Source organism: Nycticebus coucang, chromosome 12, assembly GCF_027406575.1.
Source record: "Nycticebus coucang isolate mNycCou1 chromosome 12, mNycCou1.pri, whole genome shotgun sequence".
NCBI lineage: Eukaryota > Metazoa > Chordata > Mammalia > Primates > Lorisidae > Nycticebus > Nycticebus coucang.
In genome coordinates this window covers 55,135,617-55,158,040 of record NC_069791.1, presented here as the reverse complement: position 1 = coordinate 55,158,040, position 22,424 = coordinate 55,135,617, and the positions used below count along the sequence as shown (strand labels likewise).

Here is a 22,424-nt window from a genome sequence, read left to right as displayed (position 1 = left end):
GGAGAGCCTGTGTCTGGGCAGAGACAAGGTTTTGATTTTCTTTCCTTGGCAGCCACTTCACTTTTTGTGTGTATTTTTCTTTGCTCCTTCAGACGTTTATTTCCTTTTTCTGTTTCTGTTACCTCAGTGCTGCTGCCCCCCTTGTCTGTCATCCCCCTTTCTGTGCATTTTCCCCCTTTCTTCTTTTCTTTCTTACTTTCTTTGCCTTTTTGTCCCTCCTCCAGTTTCCTTCCTTCTAGTTTTAACTGTTAATCTTTCTGGGTGTATCTTCCTATCTCTCTTTTGCATTCTCTCCACCTGTCACTGGCTGGGAGCACCTGCGGCGTGGAAGTTGAGATCACACATTGAACCCCAGGACAGCTGGGATGCAGGATGGGTGCAGGAGGACCCCCTTTTCCTGACATCTCACCATACCACCCTTTCCTGCCAGACTTACCTCTACAAGGGGATTTCCTGAGCCTCCCAAGCAGGATGAGACTGCTATGGGTTTAGAACAATGTCTCCCAGAAATTTCCTGAACCTGCAAGCATAAAAGGGAGAAGGGAGAGGGAGGAGAATGAACCTGAATGGTCTCAGATAAAGGCCCTGCCAAATAGCACTGGAATGTGTCCACCTCAGGGTTCCCCAAAGTTAAGAGGCCCGAAGAGAGATCAAAGACAAAAGAACCATAGAAATGGTCAAATAAACAAGAATAGAGGACTTAGAAGGAAGGCAAAAGATTAGAGTTAGTCTGGAAAAAGCCTTAACTCAGGGGTGGGCTAATACATGTGATTTTCCTCACTCTACTTGGAGGTTTTCTCAGCTTCTGGGTGGCTGTTTTATTTGTCTTAAGGCAAAATAAAAGGAAAGGACATAAATCTCAGAGGTGCAAGGTGCAGGGAACAGACACTCTTTGACAAGGTGGGTTAAAATTCACCAGCCGATCCATAAGGAGAGTTTGTGGACTTTCCTTGGTGGAGGTCTTAGAGCGTAGGGCAAGTCCTGTCTGCATCAGGACATCAGGATGGCTGGAGGGGCCCCCCAAGGGCTGGATGTTGTGCAGGCAGAACTGGCACCAGAGAACATTTGGGGGTTGACAGACAAGTTCTGAAACAGGATCGTGGTGATAATCACGATCTAAAGATGGCCCAGACTGAATAATTGGAATGGAATGACAGTTTTTTTCTTCTGCCACATGGGGACACTTCAGAGCTTACACGCAGTCACTGCTTGCTGTTCATGCACAATATCAAGAACTGGTGTGTGTGTGTGTGTTTAATTTTGACATCAACTGTTGTGGAATTTGCATGCTTTTTTTTTTTTCTTTAAAGATAAGCCATTTTTTAGTAGTGTCAAACATAGCATGTAGGGAACTATGATAAATATGTGGGATGTTATTAATTATGTAGGACTAGGGCAGTGATCTTGTCTAAAGAACTTATACTTTGCTAGCAAAAAATAAAAATATAAAAAATCCTCTCAAATAAACGGAAAACCCTACCTAATCCCCATACTCACAAACTTAGAATTCCTTAAGAAATTGCACAGGAGCCAAGGTTTTATTTTTCCTACCCCTTTCCCCACATTCTTCTCTATGGCAGTCATTCACCCTTAAGAACCCATCAACCCTTCATAACCTATAAAGAAGTCCCAGCAGTCTTTGGTGCTTTGGGCAAACAAAAGAAGTGAGAGGCGAGAGCCCTCAGGTACCTTACTGAGCTTCTCCACTATTATTTCTCAGACTCGGTTCTCTTGCCTTGTTTGCCTTGTGCTCACAGGCTGCCTTCTCTCCCCCACCCCCCCAGCTTTTCCTCAGATGGACCTTCCTGTCCTGCAGCTTGTCATTGCTCCCCTCCACTGGCTGAGCCCGGGCAACTCCACATACAATCAAGATAGATTCCTGGAGAATGTTGTCCGCCTGGGACAGTCTGGCTAGAGCTGCCATCCTGCCTCGGACTGGTTTTGACTATGTGTTAGTGCCCTCGAAGGATAGTGTGCTCTAATTCTAACTTGTCATAGTCGCTTAGGGGAGGAAAAGAAATCTATTTATTAAGCTGTAAGGTTTCCTCTCTGCATCCCACTTTCTACAGGCTGCCTCGGGTTGCACAGAAAGCTCATGGCAGAATAAGGTCTGGAGCTTGGTGGTGGGCGGGAGAGGGATCTTCCCAGACACGAGCCCTTGGGAAGAAAGACAGATGGGTTTTCAGGTTGCCAGGTCTCCCGATGAACCACTTTTCTGTTCTGGGCTGGAGGTCCCTGTGGAGTTAGAGACTGCCATTTTTTCATGTCCTTTTGCTCTGAACTTGAGAAAGTAGATCACCTTGCCTCTTTGTCCCTTCTTGGTCCTTGTCCCCTTGTCCCACATGGTACCCCAAAGGGAGATTGGAAATCTAACTGCAACCACTTTTGAAGGGTTATCCCAAGAGGATAGTGACTCCCTCCTGCTCAGAGCAAAGGAGAAAAGGGGCCTGCACTATGTAAGTGTCATTAACATAAGGCTAACCTTGGCTATCACTTGACCTATTTGGGGCCTTGCCTGCTGGGGCTTTTAACAGTTTCTTTTTTTTTTAATTAAACACAAACTGTGTCCTCATCATTGTTACTCTAAAGCAAATTTCTCTTCCTTGGTCATGAGCGACAGTAGCTATGCTTTACCTGCCTTAGAAAACCTTTTGGAATCTCTAGCAGCCCCTGGTGAGAGCAGAGCCGACCAGGCAAAAGGAAACTGCAGCCCTGCAGTCTGCTGGCGCGGCTATTTTTGACAAGCTTGCTGTTCTCTGAGGGCTTGACAACCGCTGTCTCCAGGAGACAGACAAACCTGCTCTTGGCATCGGAGACACTGCTTTGAACAAGAACAGACAGTCCTGCAGCCGGGAGGTGTGGGGGGACATGCCACGGGAAGCTGGGCACCTGGCTGCTGGGGTGCAGACCTACCCTTGCAGGATTTATCCTCGCTTACCCAGTGAGCCCTGACCCTGCTTTGCAGCCTCCCCCGTGAGAACAGCTCTAAGAAGACCAAGAAGGGCACCGTTCATTGACAGAGCACTTTCAAAAGTGTTTGGGGCTTCTGGCATCATGCCATATAACAAAGTGATTCACAGCATTGGAGGCATGGACGCTGGAGCCAGATGGTCAGGTTCAAATCCCTCCTTTGCTGGTGACCTTGGGCAAGTTAGGAAACTGCCCTGTGCCTCAGTTTACTTCTCTGTCAAAGAGGCAATATTAATAGTGCCAATCTCATAGGGCTGTTTTGAGGATTAAACAAGTTCATATATGTACATTGTTTACATACAAGCTTGGCTTTTATTGTCATTATTATCCTATAGCAAAGAAATGAGGTAGGTAAGCAAGGGATTGTTTTCCTTTTTGGCAGATGAAAAGAAAATTGAGGCTCAGAGGTGCCGTGATGTGTTCAAGGCACACAGCTCTGTATGGTCCATCGTCTTTAGGGGAGATGGAATACAACAGAAGCCAGGGAGGTCTCGGGGGTACAGAGCAAGAAGAGAGTACTGCTTGGCTCCTAAAAGCGTGTATAGGCAGTTATCTACATGCAGGGTTGTCTCTGTTGTAACAGCAGCAGGTGTCCCATGCTTTCATCCCCCAGGAGTCTCTGAAAGCCCATGGGGATATATATGAGAGAGAGAGAGAGAGAGAATATCTTTCCATAGAGACCTTCCCTACTACCATCATTTTTCTCCTCCCTCTCACATTTTAACATTTTTAGGGGTTGACATTCCATCCGAGCCTTCCTTATACACTTCCTCACAGCTTTCTCCTAATTTAGAACAAGGGACAGAACCCACAAGCTGGACCCCAGCCCAGAGTTTTCGTACACTGTTTCAGGGGCTTTCAAACTTCCCCCACTGCAGTCCTCCTCCCCAGCATCCATTCTGTTGCCCAGCCACCTTTATGTCCCACTGCACCGCCGCGCCCACTTTGTAGGTGGGGATGGCACCCTTTGGCATTGCTGGGGTGCGTTTTGCTTTCCTGTCCTTTAAGGCGGAGAGGGCAGGAGACACTGGAGTTGGAAGAAGCCAGTCCCCCCACCCCCCACCTTATGTGGATCTCATTTGCCTCCACTCTAAGGGCATTGAAGATGGCTGTCACTGAGGTCACCACATAGGCCAGAGTGTTCTGCTCACCCTCAGCTCCCTGCTGCAACCATGGTAGCCCCTCTCACAAAGGGCCAGCCCCTACCCTCGTGTTTCTGAACTCGGAGCTTCTTGGCCTGCTTGCCTTTGGAGTTGGAGACTGGAGTCTGAATCATTGAGTATTAGTTGTACCTCATTTAACCTCTCCAAGCTTCGGTTTTGTCATCTGCAAAATAAAGAAACTAAGATCACTTGCCTCACACAGTTGTTGTGAAGCTCAAAAGAGACTGCCAGTTAAAAGGTTTAGCAGAAAATAAACTCCCAGCAAAGCATGACTCTTCCCTCTGCCAGTCAGCAGAGGGTCCCTTAGTGACACCAAACACCCACCCAAGAGTGGGGCTGGAATCACCTGCACCTCTGAGAGAGGCAGGGTCCCTGCCAACTTCAGTTTTGTCCTCTGAAACACTTAAATGAAATATGTCATAAAAAATAGACTCAGGATAGCTGTCTATTTTTACCAGAAGGCTTTTTGCCTAGAGGATTCACAGCAGAACTTCTTTAAATAATTGCACTTACGATGTGATTTAATATACAGAAATATAATCTGAATACATCTTGGAAGCATAGGATGAATATCCTGGTAATATATATATATTTTCTACAAAGTTTGTTTCCAAATTAGAATGAGGATTCTCATCTTCCCAGGATGCCCGAGCATTGCAAAGGGCAGTGTTGAGGGTCACGGATGGACAGGGCATGGGAGCTGGAAGGGGCGGTAAATGCCTCTCTTTATGAAAGGGGAAACTGATGCGGACAGGTGAAATGATTAACCCCGCACCACGCAGGCAGGTAGTGGCAGAACTGAATCTGCAATCCCACGTTTTCTGACTCAACCCTAACATTTTTCCATGGAAAAACAGAAGCTTACGGAAGCTTAAGAACTATTTTAATTTTCCTTTTTTTTTTTTTTTTTAAGACAGAGTCTCACTCTGTTGCCTAGGCCAGAGCTCAGTGGTGTCAGCTTAGCTCACAGCAACTCAGACTCCTGGGTTTAAGTGTTCCTCCTGAGTAGCTGGGATGACAGGCACCTGCCACCACACCCGGCTAATTTTTCTATATTTAGTAGAGGCAGGGTCTCAGTCTTGCTCAGCTAGTCTTGAACTCCTGAGCTTAAGAGATCCTCCTACCTTGGCCTCTCAGAGTGCTAGGATTACAGTTGTGAGCCACCATGCCCAACCTTAAAATAAAATAAAATAAAATAACTTTATTTATATCCTACCCAACCACACACCCCTTAGCAGAGCTACCCATGGGATTAGGAATTAAGTGATTTTTAACTTTTTCTTTCCTTCCCCAGAGGCAGCAGGCCTAGCTGGAAAAACCAGAATCAGATAATCTGCTTACAGCTTTTTAAAAAGAACTATTGACTGTTACCTTAGTGAGGACCAAAGGCATTTTAGCACTGGGCAAAGAGAGGCTCCAGCCGTGGCAGCCAGGACCTAGGCATCTAATCTCAGCGATTAAGAAATTCTTTAACCTTTCAAGGCTTTATTTTTTCTGTTAAATTTAGTGACTGGGCTGAAGGAAACTGTCATAGATTGGAAATCAGGACGGGGAGGGTTATGTTCGGCTTCTGTATTTTATAGAGAAAGGAAGGAATGGAGAAGTTTAGTAACTTACCCAGGAATACTGAGTTCTGATGCCCTGGGAAGCCGAAATCAGTTTCCAGACTCTTCCCTCTATTTTGCTGCCCTGTCAGAGAAAGAAGTTACTTAATTAGGAACAACAGATCTCTCTTACAAACCACAGGCCTAGGGTCAGGAAGCGCAACATTTCCAGAAGCCCTGGTAGCTGAGCCATAAATCACATAGGAGCTGCCTAGCTGCTCTAAGGCAATTGGGTATTGCTGGAAAGAGAGAAAAAGTCTGGCATGGTGGGGAAAATAGCTTGTGTTCCCTGAGGAAGACTTTTCTCTGTGCATCAGAGAAATGATCACATTCACGCACGTGTGCCCAGACACACCCACACCAACTGGAAGTGTGTATGTGTGTGTATTGTTTTGCTTTTCTGCATCTGAAGCCTTCAGTTACACCGTCTTACAGAAATTCCAGAGAGCAATCACAGAGTGCCTACTGGAAACGGTGCTGATCACTCCTTGTAAGAGGTCTTTTGTGGTTGAATTTGGCTTGAGGACCAAATGTGGCACAACGTTAAGAAATATTGGAAGGTTTCACTCGCAGATCTGAAATTTTGGTTCCTTTTGAAAAGCAAAAGGTCGGATCTTGTTGATCCTGCATGTCAGGTTTCCAGCCACCACCAGCAGGAGCTGACACTCAGTGGCCCCTTCAGAGGCTGGTCATTCCCAGGTGCGCCTCATCCTGAGGCGGGAGCCATCTGCTGGTGGTCACTGTGCCTGCAGCAACTAGTTTCTCATAGGTGGGAAACATTTCTCTCTATGCACCTTTCCACCAAAGTTTAGAGAATGAAAGACAGAAAGGATGTCATGTGTAAGGAAGAAAACCCTGAGCGTACCTTGTCTGGTGACACCTGTGGCCATTGGTGCATGTCGTCAGGCTCCAGAGCCTTCATCTATGATCTTATTCAGCTGACTCAGGGTCAACTATTTGGCTAAGAAGTGGTGGGGCAGGTGGGGAATGGACTATGTGCTAGAAAAGCGGCAGTGAAGGCCACCAGCTAGGGGAGATGGTTTCAGTTACTGACGAGACAGAATTGTGAGGCTGCAGGGCAAAGAAGGTGTTCTCCATTGGGTTAAGCAGGCAGGGGAATGTGCGATGCAGTTCACAGTTCCCGTCCGAAATGATGACAGTGAGAAATCAGGCAAACCTCCGTGTGCTGGGATTTTCTATGTGGGGACTACTACCAAATTTCATGATGCTAGATCATGGGACACCAGTTCGTTCCTGCTGGCTGGGACTGAGAGGGTCTCGGAGCAGGCATTTATAAGCAGTATTGTGCGGCTTTTCTGATAATGATTGGCCGCCCAGTCAGGGGCTCTGTGTCTGTCACAGGCATCCCCAGATCTCATCTTGCCTCTCTTCCTGAATTATTCCCAGTTGGTTTCAGCTTTCAGGACTCTCCTATTTTCAGGTTCATTGGCCAGAAGTTAAATGGCCATAACATTGGAACCGTGTTCAACATTATTGCTTCAAGAGGGAGATGAGAAAGGCTTTCCTCTTTTCTAGCTTTACCTGTAATTTGTTTAAAATATTTCAGGGCCAGAATTCAGGAAGGAAGTTGCAACAGCAATTAGAGCTGAAGTCAGGCCTAAATCATTAGGATTCTAAGAGGGAAACAGATTTCATTCTGGTCGTTGTTCACTGGGAATATCGTTTATTTCTGAAAGCCAGAATTCAAACCCATCCTCAACATTTGACCTATCCAGGGGGACAGAAAAGGTTAAATTAGATTGGGATTAAGGGAAATCCACCGTGAGTCTTACATTTTAATTTCTGTCTGCCTCACTTTTTCTAATAGATGCATTTGTGAAAAGTTTTTGTTATTGTATATGTATGTAATAAAATTATTTTTCTATCAGAGGCGCTTTATTTATTTATTTTTTTGAGACAGGGCCTCACACTCTTGTGCAGACTGTTGTACAGTGGTGTTATTATAGCTTACAGCAACCTTAAACTCCTGGGCTCCAGAGATCCTCCTTCTTGTCTTCAGCCTCCCGAGCAGCTGGAACTACAGCATTCCACCATGCCCAGCTAATTTTTCTATTTTTTGTAGAGATGAAGTCTTTCTCTTGCTTAGGCTGGTCTTGGACTCCTGGCTTCAAGAAATCTTCCTGCCTCAGTCTCAGTGTTAGGGGTATAGGCATGCACTATATATAAGCACTGCACCTGCAGAGGTGCTTTTCAATAAAAATAAGCCCTTTCACATTTCAAAAAACCATGCAACGTAGTGAAACTTAAAAGAAAGCATACAGTCAATAGAAAGATGAATTTATACTAGTTTATAGCATACTTTGGAATACTGTGGCATCAGAAATGATAAGGACTTCTGACTAGATTTGACTCCATTGGAGGAATTAGAGGATATTTTTCAAAATATGTGTTCAGAACTGGAAGCCTTGTTTTAACTTTCTCTTTTTCTTACTGCATGTGGACTCTCTGGGTGGTCCTCAGTGCCTGCGGTACTGGTCTGTGGCCTGTTAGGAACCAGGCTGCACATGAGCAGCGGGCAAGCCAGCAGTTTCCTCTGTATTTACCACCGCTCCCCATCACTCACATCACCGCCTAAGCTCTGCCCCCTGTCAGATCAGTAGTGCCATTAGATTCTTACAGGATGGTGAACCCTACTGTAAACCATGCGTGGGAGAGATCCAGGGTGTGTTCCTCACAAGAATCTGAAGCCTGATGTCCTGAGGTGGAGCTGAGGTGGTGATGCTGGTGCTGGGACCGCCTAGTTGTAGGAAAACAAGCTCAGAGTTCCTGCTGATTCTGCATTATGGTGAGTTGTAGCATTATTTCATTTAACAGGGTGTCCATAAAGTTCGTGTGTGATTTAAAACAGTTGTCTATTTTCAATTGCACACCAACTTTATGGACACCCTGTATATCACAAAGTAATTGAAATAAAGTACACAATAAATGCCATGAGCTTGAATCATTCTGAAATTGCAACCCTCCATGCTCCCAACACCAGTCCATGGAAAAATTATCTTCCATGAAGCCGGTTCCCAGTGCCAAAAATGTTGGGGAAGGCTGCTCTAGGTGATGAATTTGCAAAGTGTAGCATTACATGTCAGCATGTCCCACACCTGCAGCCCTGTCAGGTGAGGCAGGACAGGAAAAGTGAGGGCACAGTTCTGAGCCTCTTGGTCTCTCTGTTCACAGTGTAGGCAGGGGTGATGTCTGCTCAGCCCCGAGGGAGTCAGTGCCCATGACTCCACCCACTAACACCTAAGTACGTGACCCAGGGAGAATTAGGGACCTTTCTGAGCCTTGGTTTTCTCCTTTGTCAAACTGGGCCTTTAATAGACTTTTCTCATGGTGGCTGGTGGAATTAAGGGCGATAATGGTAACCCCAGGACCCAGAGTGTACTGAGTATCAATAAAAATTAGTTATGACTTCTGTGGTCTCCTTCTTTGTGTACTTCATTGGCATAGGCAAGGCTTCTGAATGTTGTCCAACCTTGAGGAATAGTTAAAACCACTTAGAGCTCTCATAAGTCAGTTTTTTGGGAAGTGTGTGTGTGTGCGTGCGTGTGCGCCCATGTGCGTGTGTAATAATTTCTCTTACTTTGTAGATTTGGAACTTTCTAATCTAACAGTGACCATGATTCAGCTATTCAATTATCAAATACTTGGTCATAACAGAGGGGTTTCATACTCTTTTAGAGTGAAAACTATTTCCATGCTGACAAAAGCCAGCAGGAGGAAATATCCAGGGATTCTGATACATTCCTAAAGAAAGATCATAAGCAAGGAGGTAGCTTATCCATTCAGTATCCCTGGGATCACTGAGAACTTCCAGCAAACCTGGGAATTAACTTAGAGGTTGGATAACTGAGTGTGGAAGGGTCACGCGGCTCAGATGTTCACCTGCCTGATTTACAGGTTGGCCATAAGTGAGAGAATGATCTTTAAAGGGAGATACAAGGACACAGGTGGCAGACTTCCTCGGGTGTGTGTAAGATCAAGGTCTCCTTTAGAACTACAATACGAATCAGTAGAAAATACGACCCAATTTACAGATAGTGGATTTCCTTTACATACATTCCAGGTATGTATTTAATTTGCAAATAAATCAGCTGAATCTACTTGATATATAAGTAGAGATTCAGGCAAAATGACATGGAATCATTGAGCAGGAAGAGACTTCTAAAAGTCATGGAATTCATTACTCTGCATTAGAAAAATTTCCAAATTATTCTAGGCCTATTCTGAAAATTTCCCGGAGAAAGAGAATCCATAAAATTCTTAGCAGATTCCTTCAAACTATTTGTGTTTGGGCTTCACAATCTTTGTTGTCAGGACACCTCCTTTCTATTTCAGTTACATGTCTCTGCTGTACTTTAAACTTTGTTCCTCCTATATTGCCTTCCACTGCAATGGATACTCAGGTGACCATATTACGTACAATAATGCTTTCCAAAATTCCTCAAACGTGATATGTAGAACTCTCGCTCCAGGGCGGCACCTATGCTCAGTGGTTAGGGTGCCAGCCACATGCACCGGGCGGGGCTGGTGGGTTCGAACCCAGCCTGGGCCTGCTCAAACAAACAAACAAACACTCGTTCTACAATCCCTGGGCACTATGTGTCAGAAACACTGCCTCTTGGGGATACACAATGCATATAAACAAAAAATGAAAGGCTCTGAAGTCCTGCAGCAAATAAGCCTATTTTGCTTTTTTTAACCCAGTATTTTTTTTAAATTATTTTTACCACAGTTTTTTTTTTTTTTTTTTTTGCAGTTTTTGAGCAGGGCTGGGTTTGAACCCGCCACCTCCGGCATATGGGGCCAGTGCCCTACTCCTTTGAGCCACAGGTGCTGCCCCTTACCACAGTATCTTGACCCCTCTTTTTAGTGCCTTGTGTTCACATCCCACAAAAACTATAATCCAAGCAATATACTTTGAAAAACTCAGAGATCTGAACCTCCTTGCCGTGGAGATGAGTGCGTGGAGCCTCAGCCATTAAAGGTTTTCTCAGATGGACCATGTTGTGGTTTCTTATTAATCCTCTGAAAATTCTTCACACCTCTCTTGATTTGTGTGGAAACTAAAACAGCGTTTTGGTAAAGCTGTAAATAATATGAAAGAAGGCATTTCTCCACTATTGTCCTGGAAAACCTACTTAAATTCAAATCTTTGAGAAGCTAAGAGTCAGTTTTGTTCGTCCTATTTAGCGTTTTTGTTCTGCTTTGCTGGCGATGTCCACAATTCAGATGCACTTTCCAAGGTGGCTGAGGATGCATGCGTTACTTGCCTCACAGTCTAATAGTCCAATTTCTACGCATGTTGTGAACCAAATCAAAGATCGTAACATGGATTTTTCTTCCACCAACACTTTTCTAAATAAACCAAACCTTTTAATGAACATATTCTAGTATAACAGTCACTAATTATCCTATTAATGAAATCTTATTCACAATATGAGCAAGACACAAAGAAATAATCAGCAGTGAACTGTAAGTGATCAGGTTTATCAATATTCTTTTTGATCTTCCCAAACACTGTTTTCAAAGTGTGACTTTTACTCGTCCTCACTCACAAAGTGCTGCAGGCATCAATGCCTCCCAGTTGGACCTGGTTCCTCTGATGCTTGGTTTTAAATTGTCCGGGGAGCTCTTTTCTGCCAGGCTTCCTTTGTGCTATTGAGGGCTCTTACCTTCGACTCTTCCCTGCTTATCCCAGCATGGGCTGAAGCTTGCTGTCTGCTCCTCCATGCCTGGTCCAGGTCTAACTTTTTCTTCCATGGTTTCCCTTGTGTGCTTGAAGTCAAAGGAGAAAGGGCAGTTGCTTTTGCCTGTTGTCACTTTTAGATCTGTTCCTTTTCTGGACATCTGGAGTTGTAAAGAAGAGTTTCTGATAACTGATTGTTTCCCTCATCTTTAAATCCACTAAAACAACAAGCTGACTGCAGGGAAAGTGGGAATTGCATCTAATTCTGGGTCTGTTACTAACCTGGTGTGTGACCCTGAGCATGTCACCTCCCTGCCACTCAGAAAATGTTAGCTGTTAGTATTATTCTCTGACCCTCTGTGTCCATCTGTAAAGCAGGCTGGTTGGATTAGACAATGGAGTTTCTTTCTGCTTGAAAATTCAATGGATGCTCCAGCCCGTTCATCAGCTGTACAGCTGGCTCCCTGGATAACTTGGCAGACCCTATTGCTTGGCGTTTGATCTTTAAAAAGAGTTGGAGTTACTAAAAATTTTAACTTTATATAGAATCATTGGATTTCAGAGTTTATATACTCCAGCCTTTTATTTTATAGACAGAGATCAGAACTTAATGTTTATAAATATGCTAAGCAGGTCATAGGCAGAGTTTTGAAAGAGATGTAATAATTTTTATCTGGTATCAAGCATGATAAATCTCTTCCTGCTGCATTTTTACACCTTTCCTCCCTCCTTTCCTTCCTTCCTTCCTTCCTATTTTTCTTTTTTTTTTTTTTTTGTAGAGACAGAGTCTCACTTTATCGCCCTCGGTAGAGTGCCGTGGCATCACACAGCTCACAGCAACCTCCAACTCCTGGGCTTACGCTATTCTCTTGCCTCAGCCTCCCGAGCAGCTGGGACTACAGGCGCCCGCCACAACGCCCGGCTATTTTTTTGTTGCAGTTTGGCAGGGGCTGGGTCCGAACCCGCCACCCTCGGCATATGGGGCCGGCGCCCTACTCACTGAGCCACAGGCGCCGCCCCCTTCCTATTTTTCTTAGGTGAAGCCTATCTTAGTTATTAAGTGATTCCAGATCCTTTTTTTGCTTCAAAGTTATAAAATAAACATTTCTTAGTTTTGGCTGTGTCAAGCACCTTGGCATTATGATTGGAAAAATGTTGGGCATGGAAAGACATTTCTATATTAAGGAGAAACAGGGGAATGCAGACCAGCAGGGATGATGACCAGTGTTCTCTGGGTGTCAGGCTCCGCACTCACGGTGGGAGCCTAAAGAAAGAACAAAGGAAAGAAAGGTTGATACCATTCTCTAGTATCCTTAGACAAAGTGGAAGCTGGCTTTTTCCATTTCTGGGAGAAGGCTGTGAGCAGCCCCATGGTCGGGTGTTGGACTACAGTGCCTGGGTTGCCTTGCTGTGCCACACAGTGGGTGACAGGGCTAGAAACACCTGGCAGGACACCTAGCTCTCTCCCGGCAGATCTGCCCTGAGGGGCTTCTGCCCAGCCCTGCATGCCCCCCACCAGATACTGCTGTGGTTTGGGGTTTGTTCCTCATCCTGGTCCCACTCAGGTTGCCCCTTCTTGCCCTAATCCAGCCTCATGAAGCAGCAGAAGCCTGGCCAGGGATAGAAGGCCTGTGTAGGCTCCTAATGCTCTGTTTGACTTTCAGCAAGTTGCTTGCAACAAACATTTTATTTTCTGATTCTAAAAATAATCTCTTCTCATTATGAAAAATTACTACAATTCAAAAAAGCACAAGGAAGAATATAAAAATTCCTATAACCTTACAACCAGAGACAGTATTGGTGTGTTGTTGTATTTTTTTCCCCAAACTATGTCTGTCTGTATCTATATTTTAAACAGATCCTATAGGTTTTCATTTTAAAAACTTCTTATCACATCTCTAGTTTTCTCATGCATTTATTACATAGATGCACCATTATTCTGGTAACCTACTCCCTAATGTTGGGTACTTTTTTGTTCTTATAAATTTTGCTAGAGTGAACATTTTTGATATAAGTATTTGTTCACATTTATGACAGTATTCCTGTGAGAGTCAAAAAGTGTGAACAGAGTGAACAAATCATTTTCTAGGGCTCACCTTCTTCACCTCTAATAAAACAACCCCAGAAACAGCAGTAACTAATCGCAGCCATCACTTACCCAGCGTATTGCGTACCAGGCACATTTCTAAGGGCTTACGTGTACCAACTCATCTCATCTTCCCAGTTACCCTCTCACTGCCTCTGTTTCTCAGAAGTATCCTGCCCAAAGTACACAGCCAGTAAGCAGGGGGTAGGGTTTTAGCCCAGGCAGACTGGCTCCAGAGGTGTGCTCCTGTCTGAGCTAGCATTGCCCCTGTGACCTGAAGGAGCTAAGTTGAGTAATCCCTAGGGCACAGTTACTCAGGAACATCACTAGTGTAGAATGGAAGAATAATGCTCATAATGTTAGAAGCAAGTAACACAGCTGCCTGGTGCGCATACACCAGCTCCTTTAATCACCTTCATCTTCTTCCCATGTGTGTTTGATGAGGTTGGAGTCTGTGTGTGCATCTGTGTAATTTTATGAATGGAACAGAGTCAGCAGAATGTGAAATAAGAAAGCCTGAGCAATCTATTGACAAAACAATAGAACATTCCTAATTAGTGTTGCTATACGTACAGATAAGTTATCCTGGCCCTCTTTTTATCTTAAGGTTCCCAGGCTCTTTGGCTTGGAAACGTGTCATCTTATAATTGGACTGGCACCTTGGAAAAGCAGGAATAGGATTGGATTTGGCCATCTAGTGAACGCATCCCCACAGCACATGGCCGTCCACAGTGTCTGAGCCGGTTTGCCTGTGATTTGCCTGTGCTGTCAAGAAGCTTTGCTGGGCATGATCATTTATCCAGTAGGAAGGAGACTGTCAACAGACTCCTCACTGGAGTCCACACTGCTTTTATTGCTTGCTAAATATAGAGAGTGTCAGGCTTCCTTGGAATTTTGATTCAGTAGATCTGGGAGAAGCCTAAGAATCTGGCTTTCTGAAAACCAGCGCCCCTGGTGATTATCTTCAGGAACTTGGGGAAGTCTTGTGTGGTAGGTCTCAACCTTCACAGCCTCTGAATCACTGGAGATGCTTTTTAAAAAAAGCATCACTTCCTGTCCCTCTGTTGTCTACCTGTCCTAATTTGAATAATTGATCTACGGTGGTTTTCAGGTTTAGCACTTAAAAAAAGAAACTTCTCTAGAGATTCTTGTGTGAAGAAAGAGTTGGGCACTACCAGCCTTAGACATTCTGATGATAACAATATTACATTTAATTTCGTTTCCCATTTTACAATTTCGTTTCATCATTGAACACCGCAACAGTTCACTAAGGCAGGCACTGCTGTGATTGTCCTTGGCCCAGAGAGGTGGACCGAGTTGCCCAGTACTGCACAGCTTTTCTCTCAGTTAGCAGCAGCTGTTCTGTGTCTGGCCCACGGCCAGTCCTGCCAAGCCTTACGGAAAAGGGCAGCCTCCCCCTCCCCTGATAATCTTGAGGTGAAATCCTCTGAGCCACCCTCAGTTGCCTCTCCTAGTGCTGCTGCAGGGGAGGTCCTGGCTTCCTGTTCTCCTCCACATCCAGGCTGCTGCAGCTGCTCTTCCTCCTTAGGGAGCCTCCCAGGGAAAGGTGCATTGCGTTTTCCTCCCACACTCTGTCCCACTTAACAGTTGGGTAACGGCACGGAGGGGACAGAAACCGGGGGGGCTTGGACAAGACACACATGCTGGCCTCAGCTCCAAACTCTGGTGCCCCTGCCCCCATCATCCCTCTGCAGAAAGCGCAGCGCATCGCTGGAGCCAGAATCCCTCCCCAGCAGAGTTCCATCCCAGCGCATTGCGAATTCTCAGATCCACTGCCAAAGCTGCCCTCGCCCCCTGTGCCCACCAATCACCCATCGAGCCTGTAGACCCACCTGATCCTTCCCAGGAAGTCACCTAGTGGGGCTGGAGGACCCTGGGATGGTGAGCCCCACTCTGGACACCTTGCTAACAGGAGCCTCACAAGGCAGGCCTAGGAAAGAGAAGCATCACCAGGTGATTGCATCGGCCTCATCCTCCACCCGCAACAAACTAGGGACTCAAAATTCTCTCCCGATACAAACCAGGACTTCTGTTTCTCTTTGCTCTTCCTCTCCCTGATCCAAACCTTTTCCCTTGAACAGGCTGTGTCCTGGAGACTCCCAGGGACTGCAGGCTTTCTGTGTCAGAATTTGTAGCCTCTGTCCCTGGGAAGCTTGGAGTGGAAGGGGGCAGGAGGAGGAGGCGGGGTTTGCTTTAGAGGCAATGCAGGCAGGAGCTGCACTCAGGGAAAAGTACTAAATGCTGATTCTCCCCAATTCTCTTTCTGTACCTATTCAGCAGCCTTGTAGCTGCAGACAAAGCCAGTGCTTAGCAGACTGCTGCAGGGTGCCCACCGTGGGTTGTCAGTTGGTTAGGTGGGATGGTGTGGAGGGTTTGTCAGTGTCCTCTGTGATTTTTCATCTTCCAGCACTGTCTTTCAGGAGAGGCACACTTCCTGCCAACAAGGCTGGTCTCCACGATCTCTCCTGTTCTTACACAACAACTCTGTGTGCCTTTCCTGCCAGTGAGGGGATTTGGAAGCAGGACAGAGGAGGATGGAACTGAGCAGCTCTCCTTTCCCAAAGCAAAGGAGGTAGTGGTGCAGACGTGCAGAGCAGTGTCTGAAGTTGCATGTGGCCCAGTGTGGCTGGCTTGGTGCATCTTTACTATTCTGGTTGGGTGTTATCAGACAGAGGGGCCAAGAGTCCCTTATGGTGACCTCCTTAACTGCCCTGTCACCTATGAGGGTGACCCTGTTTGTACCATCTGACTCTGTCTCCCTGATGCGTGGATTGGACCAGGCTTGAGCCTGAGCAAAACTGAGCGGCTTCACTAGAAACAGTAGGGACAAAAGATTCTGGTGCCGGTTGGGCTGGTCTCTCTATGGAAGAATGGTAAACTTCCCCATCTTGGGAGCTGGAAGGGGTCTCGGCCGTCCTCCAGCTTCACTTTCTCATTTTATAAGTGCTAAAAAGAATTGAGGTCTTGAAAGATGACTTGATTGGCCCAAGGCCACATGGCTACGAAGCTACTTTATGACAGAGGTGGATGGTGGGGTCCACATAATTAATTCACTTGCTCCCTTGCTGCCTTTACGAAGAATATCCTGTGGAAGCTGGCATTCAGCTCAGACTTTGGAGACATGAGCACCTCATAGGGGCACAGTAGAGAGAACAGGCTTCTGTATCAGACTGATCTGGGTTCAATCCCTAGCTCCTGCTCACTAGCAGGGATTGAGACCTTGGGCAGATCCCTCACACTCTTGGGCCTTGTGTTCCTTGTGATAAAATGGGGATCATTATACTCATCTCACCAAAACATGGTGAGAGTATTGCCATGAGAATAAGATACACTCCGCAGATAATCATTGCTCAGCAAAGGAAAGAAGGCTTTCTGGTCATAGTTAAGTAACTTCCTTCCTTCCTAGTTATGAAATTCTGAAGCTAGTGTGATTTTGGAATTATTTAGTGCCCTCATGTTTGTGTCTGGAGCCAGAGAATAGGGCCTTTATTTTTCCCTCTTTTCCAGACCCTGAGGGGGATGCCCTGCACAGAGCCCATGCGTCATCTGGTTAGCCTGTGATCATTCCTCATAGGCGCAGGGTGATTCAGAGAGAGATGCGGCAGGCCCTGGTGATTTAAAAGAAATGGGTTCCTCTATGACTTTTCTCCTAGCCTTATGAAATCCATTTAGCTTGCAATTCAACACTTATTAAAGGCCTTCTCGGTAACCCCACAGTCATGGCAATGAGCTTACTGGGTGAGATTCAGTAAGAGGTCCAGGGATGCCCATGTAGAGAGAGATTCCTCAGTTCTGGTCACTTCTGAGGTCCTGGGGTATAGTTCTGCTGACCTCTGGGACAATGCACTTTTTGATACTTGTTTGAAGGCGGCTGGTGAGGATATTGGTTTGTATCTCTGGCAGCTCTGCCTTGTGACCTCATCTATGAGTTCATTCTTTGCTGGGCTGGCATTGAAAAATGATTCTTTCCTTGTTGTATTCTTCATGGCTACAGTTACACATCTGAGTTCAATTCCTAGTTATTCACCTGTTTCCAGAAAAAAATCCCCAAGGATTTCCATCTGTTCAGGCCCAGCTAGAATTCTGCCTCTTTTCACCTTCCTGCTGTCTACATCTCACTAATTCCTCCTTCTCCTTCAAAGACCACCTGGCTCCTATCCACCTTTCCTTGTGAAGTTACAGGGGTCCTCAAACTACGGCCCGTGGGCCACATGAGGCGATGTGATTCTATTTGTTCCTGTTTTGTTTTGTTACTTCAAAATAAGATATGTGCAGTGTGAATAGGAATTTGTTCATAGTTTTTAAACTATAGTCCGGCCCTCCAATGGTCTGAGGGACAGCGAACTGGCCTCCTGTTTAATAGTCTCTCATTAGACTGTTTCTTTTGCAGTTAGCAGAAGTTAATTTGTATCACTGTGCACATTTTCTGAGTATATTTCCTTTTTACAGATACACATACTACTATTCCCTCACCTCAAAGGGTCAGCAACCTTATTGACAATATGTGTTTTGGGCAGCACCTGTGGCTCAGTGAGTAGGGCGCCGGCTCCATATACCGAGGGTGGCTGGTTCAAACCCGGCCCCAGCCAAACTGCAACAAAAAATAGCCGGGCGTTGTGGCGGGCACCCGTGGTCCCAGCTACTTGGGAGGCTGAGGCAAGAGAACCGCCTAAGCCCAAGAGCTGGAGGTTGCTGTGAGCTATGACGCCATGGCACTCTACCGAGGGCAAAAAAGTGAGACTCTGTCTCTAAAAAAAATGAAAATATGTGTCTTAAGTCCAACTGGATTGTCATTTCCTTGAAGGCAGGGGCCCTATCTCATTTTTTTATTCATCAACAGCACTAGATCAGTGTCATTAAAAAAAAAAAAAGGACATTTTTGTAATCTCACATCACATTGAGTCTTGAGGAAGGACAGCTCCAGGATTGGCAATGCATCAGATAGCTGTTGTTATGTTACTAATCAATTCAAAACTTCAGGGTTTGAAACTGTAACTATTAGCTTTTAGTTTCTTAGCAGTTTCGATGGGGTTCAACTGGCAGTTCTCCTGGTCTCACCTGTGCTTCCTCATGCATCTGTGATCAGGTGGTACTGCTTCTGGGGGTCGCCTGGCTGTTGGCTAGGGGGCTTCAGCATCCTACTGTGTCTTTCCTATGCCTCTAGGAGGGCAGCCTGGGAGTTTCCCTTTGAGATCAGGTTTAGAATCAGTGCAGCCACTTTTGCTGTATAATATGACCTAAAACTAGGCCAGCCCAGACTCAGTAATGCGGAAATAGACTTCACCTCTTGATGGGAGGAGCTTCAAAGTCACATTGCCAAGGGCAGGTGGCGAAGTGAAACCATTTCTGCAATCACTCTGCCATAGCCAGTGATGGTCAGGTTCAAAGGAGTCTGTTCCCAGGACTTGCTTGGCTTTTCCCCTCACGTTTACAGATGGCAGCAGCAGTTTCAAGTGTCCTGTCCTCACATAACAATGTCTAAAGGAAAAAAAGAAGAAAATGTCCAAAGGCAGGAAGGGCTTTTTCTAAAAATGAGGCAAACTTTTCTAGCTGTCTCTTATTAGCTTTCCCTTATGCTGTGGCTGGGACACAGGGCTGTCCTAACTGGTTGAGGCAGTGGGTAAGGTTATCATCATTGACTTAGAGTCAGGTGGAGTCAGCCCTAGGGCTGGGAGGGACCCTGAAGCATTGGCTTTTGGAAACCTGAATGAAATTAGGGTTCTGAGAGCAAAGAGGCCGGAGCAGGGGAAACCAGTAAGTTTGAGTTGGAAACCAGTAAGGTGTGGAAGAAGCTTCTTGCATGGTAAGAAGCTTGTACCTGTTTATTATTTTGAATAGGCATTTATGTTAAGCCTGGTCCTAGAGAATCAAAGTTGAGGAGAACTTTAATCTTCTAAGAGGGGAGCGCATCCAGATGGCAGGTATAGGTAAAGAACGGACTGCAGCTCAATATGGTAAGTGGTAGAGGTCAGTGGAGGCATAATTTTGGTGCTCACATGAAGGCCCAGATCTTGCCCTGCTGTTCGTACCTTATCACCACTGGATTCTGACTGAGGGAGTGATAAGTAAAGATGAATGCAAGAATCGAAGCCCTGCCTTACTAGTGTCCAAAGCAGAACTCAGCTGCCTACAATTCAGAACTCTCCAGTAACTGAGTGAATTGAAACTCTCAGCTGGAACGGCAGGCTGAAGTGGGGTCTACCTCAGAACCGAAATCTGTGACTGGCTTTTTCAGAGGTGACTTTCGGGAGGCAGAGAGAGAATAAGACTCCCAAAGTGGATATCATATGGACAGAAAGGAAAGAAGCCTGATCTGATCCAAGAGCCCAGGAACTGAAAAGTGGGCTGGTTATAAGGACTGATTTAAGGTACAGTAGCTCTGTTAACTAGTAAAATGTAGCCCAACGGGTGTCTTGGGCTTGACTATTGGGATTAGGAATTTAGTCTTCCTTGGAGGCCATGCGAGGGAAACCAGCAAATGCCTTTAGAGCAAGTAGCCTCTGCGGTCTGTGATCCGGTGGAGGCAGGCGGCAGGTGGGGATGGGAGGAAGAGCAGTGGTGTCTTCCTGGGACTGGAGGGCATCAGGAAAGCTTTCCAAGAGAAGTTAACACATTAGTTGGGCCTTAGAAGACAACTCGGAATTTTCATGGCTGAAAAGAATTTTTTTTTTTTTTTTCGTCCAGGACTGCGTTTGAACCCGCCACCTCTGGCATATGGGGCCGGTGCCCGACTCCTTTGAGCCACAGGTGCCACCCGAAAAGAATTTTTTTTTAAAATTTCAGGTTAATGTGAGGGTACAAACAATCAGGTTGCAATATTTGAATTTGTTAGGTCGAGTCCCTTTTGTAGCTGGGTCCCGCACCCAAAAGGTGTGTCAAAAGGATGGCTTGAACAGAGAGGTAGGGGGCTTGAGAATGGAATGGTGTGTTCAAGGAACTAGGAGCTTGGGACACATGGAGTGGGAGAAAGGATGTGTGGAGGGTAGAAAAATAGGCTGGAATCCAACAGTGAAGAGCCATGAAGGTGCTAGAAGGTGGATTTCTTCTGAAGACTGTGGGAGCCAGCAGGAGTCTTAAATCAGGATGCCAGGCTCAGATCACATCTGGATGATGTCTCTGGCTGAATGAAGACAAGTGAGGAAAAGACTAGTGGGTGGGGACCTGGTGGGGGTAGTGCTGCAGACCCAGTTGTGGAGAGAGGTGGGTGGGGCAGTCCACTCAGGAGCAGTGTTTTATCACTAACGTTGCTCATAATTGCTAACCGTGATATTATGAAATATCAAATTGCTAACTGTGACATTGGGAAATATCTTTGTCCCATTTGCTGATAGACAACTCCTAAGATTCTTAGAACGTCCAAAGTGGTTTTGGTATGCTAAGGAGTTGACTAGTGGCTGGCAGCCCCCAGATAGCTTCAGATTGGGGGACTGCTCCCGGGCATGATGACAGACCTCTGGGAGGGGACAGGGTTGAGTTCATCACCAGTGGCAGTGGTTTAGTCAATCATGCCTACATAATGAAGCCTCCTATGAAATCTCAAAAGGACTGGGTTTGGAGAGCTTCCAGATTGCTGAACGTGTGGAAGTTGAGGGGCGGCACAGAAACTCCACCCTGCGTCCCCCAGGCCTCACCCTCTGCATCTCTTCATTTGTACTTTTTGTAATATTCTTTATAATAAACCAGTAGCCATGTTTCCCTGAGTACTGTGAGCCGCTCTAACAATTTAACCCAAGGAGAAGGTTATGGGATCCCTGGTTTATGAAACAGATCGGTTAGAAGTAAAACCTGGAGCCGGCGGTGTCTGGCATTGGAAGTGGGCGGTCCTGGGGGACCAGCCCTCCCGCTGTGCTTTCAGTTTCAGGTAGACACCGCTGCAGAAACGACAGCTTGCTTGGTGTGTAGAGAGACACCCCCACACATTTGGTGTTTTTGTGTGTTGATTGTCCCCGCATGAGAGCAGAGAAAAATAATTTGTGTTATTTCCACACACTGACACGTGTGGAAATAAAAGGCAGTCTGACTTTAGGTCAGTTTTCTGATGTGTTTAAATCTCCTATGGACAATGCACCCCGGTGTTGCCTGCCTGGGGGCCAGCTGCTCTCAACACAGTCCTCTGGGGACTCCACGGGGGGTGGGGATGGGGGGCTCTTCTAAGACCAGGCAGAGGAGGCTGCGATCACTTATTGAGCATCTGCTAAGAGTCCCTGGGTGGACGGCCTAAGAGTGGGCTCTGCGGTTCAGAGGTAGATTTGAAAAGAACCTTTGTGTATGCGGCGGCGCTGCAGGGGCTGCAGAGGTTGCTCTCCCAGGCGCCGGCTGCAAGGGAGTGGAGAACACGCCTGCGCACTCGAAAGGCAGAGGCGTTGGTGGAGGTTACCATCCTCTGACCCGCCTCTGCCACAGGGTCATATAAATGCACCTCCTTCAGCCTCCGCTGGCATCTCCTTCACCCACTGCTGGAGCCTGGGAAGCCCTCCCTCAGGCTGCTTGGAGGGAGTGGTAAGGAACAGCAGCTCTTTTGTTCTTGGAATGTCCATCATAAAATGTAGGGTTGCCTGGAAATCAAATGGAGATGTTTGACAGATTTATTCAGAAAGCCATGCATGCAGCCTCCCTCCCTCCAGGCTTGTCCAGGCAGCCCTGATCCCTGCCTTTGATGTCGGGGAGACCATAGCAAGGTCCCTTCCACACATTGGAGGCCTCTACGGAGTTTAGGGGGTGATAACTATTTGGAGAGCAGAAACTGAGGCCAACTGCTTTCTTTGACCTCTAAATGCTTTTTAGGTACAGCCTAACTGGGATAGGAGCATCCCCATTGATCAGTTGCCTCTGAAAAGTGAGAAACTTTGATGTCTGTGTGCTGTTGACCTTGTGGG

The 22,424-nt window shown here is 46.2% G+C and overlaps 1 protein-coding gene across 4 annotated transcripts in view; it reads left to right on the top strand.

The window, feature by feature from the left end:
• Window positions 1-22,424, top strand: part of KCNA6 (potassium voltage-gated channel subfamily A member 6) — a 50,247-nt gene that overhangs the window by 5,545 nt on the left and 22,278 nt on the right. The window lies entirely within an intron of this gene.